Source organism: Triticum aestivum, unplaced genomic scaffold (genome assembly GCF_018294505.1).
Source record: "Triticum aestivum cultivar Chinese Spring unplaced genomic scaffold, IWGSC CS RefSeq v2.1 scaffold48146, whole genome shotgun sequence".
NCBI lineage: Eukaryota > Viridiplantae > Streptophyta > Magnoliopsida > Poales > Poaceae > Triticum > Triticum aestivum.
The window spans coordinates 61,388-65,034 of record NW_025228193.1 but is presented as its reverse complement, the minus strand read 5'-3'; positions in this window follow the sequence as shown (position 1 = coordinate 65,034).

Below are 3,647 nucleotides of genomic sequence, written 5' to 3'. Positions count from 1 at the left end.
ACTGGATTCTCCAGGTGCCCGAACAAGCAATCCACCCAGATGTGTATTCAAGTTGTCACCTTAAGTTGAACCATTAATTAACAATCTCACATCTGTCATGGATACACTCACGCAACCACGTCTATGAGCATATCATAGCAATATAAGCATAACGTAGAAGTAACTCCCAAGGGTTTGATAATAACAGGACAATAGGTTCAACCTCATCAACTACTTCCCAATACCCACAAGTTAATCACATCCTAATCATGCAGTGTTTGAGGATTGGAGCTAATGCATAAAAACTGGGTATGAAAAGAGTATGATCAATGTGTTACTTGCCTTGCTGACGATCCGCAAAACCTAGGGACTCATAGTAGCACGCTTCGCACTCCGGGAATTCTATCGCAACAAAAAATAGCATACATAAGCAATCAATCATAGATGCACGGGTAAATCTCAAATAAGAAGATCTAACCAGAAAGTTCAACTTAAGAACTACCGTTTGCAAAAAGAATCAAATCAAACGGAGTAACGAAACTCAAACTGCGAAAGAAACAAGATCCGTTTACTAATCTGGACTAAAGTCAAATTTTACAGTACTAAAATCTTGTTCAAGTTGGTTAAACAGAAAGAGGGCTTCGAGGCGAAGATCTAGGCGCTTGAATCGCCTGAATCCGACAAACGAGCGAAAAGTTATACTAAAACGAAAATCAGATCAGAAATCGCGATCGAAAATAATTGCGAAAACCCGAGAAAAAGAAAAACTGACGAACAGGCTAACGAACGGACGTTCGTTGTCTGTAACTAACGGGCGAACGGCGTTCGTTAAAACGAACGGACAAACAAACGTTCGCAACTTAACTGAACCGGAAGAAAAACAATCTAAACCGATCTAATAAAAAAACGAATTTAGGGTTTTGAAAAGAAAACCGAACGGTTTTTAAAAAAAATGACGGCGACGGCGGCGGCGGCTGGTGGCGGGGCGGCGCTAGGGTTCGGGCGGCGTGGGTGGGCTGGCGGCTGGGGCGGGGTGGGCTGGCGGCTCGGGCGGCTCAGGATTTAAAGGCCTCCCCGGGCGAGTCCTAGTCGGGCACGGCCCGGCTAGGTCGGTTCCCCTTTTAAAAAAATCCACGCAGAAAAACGAAGAAAAGGAATACTAAACGGAATCCAAAGATCCTGAAATAAATTTTTCCCGTCCTCTAAAAATATGCCGGACAAGGTGAACATTTATTTGGGCCTATAATGCAATTTTGAAAAACGCGTATTTTTCCTATGCAAATAAAATAGCAATAAAATCCAAATAAAAATATTTATTTGTTTTTAATATTTTTCCTCCAATATTTCAGATATTTTGGGGAAGTCATATTATCCCCTCTCTTATATTTTAATATGAAATATTTTCGGAGACAAAATAATTAAAACAAATAATCCTCGTTTCAATATTTGATAAAATTCAAATATGAAAACAGTGAAATCCCCAACTCTCTCCGTGGGTCCTTGAGTTGCTTAGAATTTCGAGGATCGCAAAGCAAATATGCAATAAAATATGATATGCATGAATGACCTATGTATAACATTCCAAATTGAAAATTTGGGATGTTACAAACCTACCCCCCTTAAGATGAATCTCGCCCTCGAGATTCGGGTTGGCTAGAAAATAGGTGTGGGTGGTCTTTGCGAAGATCATCCTCTCATTCCCAGATGGCTCCATCCTCGGTATGGTGGCTCCACTGAACTTTGCAGAACTTGATAACCTTGCTGCGAGTGACTCGGCTGGCAAACTCAAGAATCTTGACCGGTTTCTCCTCATAGGTCAGATCACTGTCCAACTGAATCGCTTCCAGGGGCACTGTATCTCTTAACGGTATATCGGCCATCTCTGCATGACACTTCTTCAACAGGGAAACGTGAAACACATCATGAACTCCTGACAGTCCTTCAGGTACTTCCAACTTGTAGGCTACCTCTCCCATACGTTCTAAAACTCGGTATGGTCCTACAAATCTCGGAGCTAACTTTCCCGTAACTCCAAAACGTTTCACTCCTCGCAAGGGCAATACACGAAGATATGCTCTGTCTCCGATTTCGTAGGTTACCTCCTTGCGTATATCCGGTAGAATCAGCACTGGAGCTGTAGTCAAACGTTTCTTCAACTCCTGAAAACTTGGCTCACATTCTTCCGTCCATTTGAATTTGGTATCCTTCTTCAGCAATGCCGTCATTGGCTTCGCAATCTTGGAAAAAAATTCAATGAATCTCCGATAGTATCCCGCGAGTCCAAGAAAACTGCGGATCTCGCTAACTGAGGTGGGTGCCAACCATTCAGTGACTGACTGAACCTTGGTGGGGTCTACTGCTATACCTTCTCCTGATATAACATGTCCAAGGAATCCAACTTCCTTCAACCAAAACTCACATTTGCTGAACTTGGCATACAACTGATGTTCCCTGAGTTTCTCGAGAACTAAACGCAAATGCTCCTTGTGCTCCTCCTCATTCTTCGAGTATACCATTATATCATCAATGAACACCACGACGAGCTTATCCAAAAACTCCATAAACACCTTGTTCATCATACTCATGAAATAGGCAGGGGCGTTAGTCAGTCCAAATGACATGATTGTATACTCATATAACCTGTACCTTGTGGTGAATGTTGTTTTAGGTATATCCTTCTCCCGGATCTTCAGCTGGTGATATCCTGATCGCAAATCGATCTTCGCAAACACTTTAGCTCCTTGCAACTGGTCAAACAAATCATTGATCATCGGCAATGGGTATTTATTCTTGATCGTCACTTCATTCAATGCCCGACAATCAACGTGTTGGGTTTCGTAGTAATTTCAAAAAAATTCCTACACTCACACAAGATCATGGTGATGTATAGCAACGAGAAGGAGAGTGTGTCCACGTACCCTCGTAGACCGAAAGAGAAAGCGTTCTGACAACGCGGTCGATGTAGTCGTACTTGACGATCCGACCAATCAACAGTTCATGTAGTTGTACGTCTTCACGATCCGACCGATCAAGCACCGAACGTACGGCACCTCCGAGTTCAGCACACGTTCAGCTCGATGACGTCCCTCGAACTCTGATCCAGCCGAGTGTTGAGGGAGAGTTTCGTCAGCACAACGGCGTGGTGACGATGTTGACGTTCTACCGACGCAGGGCTTCGCCTAAGCACCGCTACAGTATTATCGAGGTGTAATTTGGTGTAGGGGGGCGCCGCACACGGCTAAGAGATCCAATCAATCGTGTGTGTGGCGCCCCCCTGCCTCTGTATATAAAGGAGCCAAGGGGGAGGTGGCCGGCCCAAGGGGAAGGCGCCAGGAGGAGTCCTATTCCCACCGGGAGTAGGACTCCCCCCCTCTCCTAGTTGGAATAGGATTGGTGGGAGGGGGGAAAGAGAGAAGGAAGGGGCCGGCCCCCCTTTGCCCCTAAACCAATTCGGTTTGGGCTAGGGGGCGCACCCTTGCTGCCCTCTCTTCCCACTAAGGCCCACTAAGGCCCAACAGCCTCCCGGGGGGTTCCGGTAACCTCCCGGTACTCCGGTAAAATCCCGATTTCACCCGGAACACTTCCGATATCCAAACATAGGCTTCCAATATATCAATCTTCATGTCTCGACCATTTCGAGACTCCTCGTCATGTCCGTGATCACATCC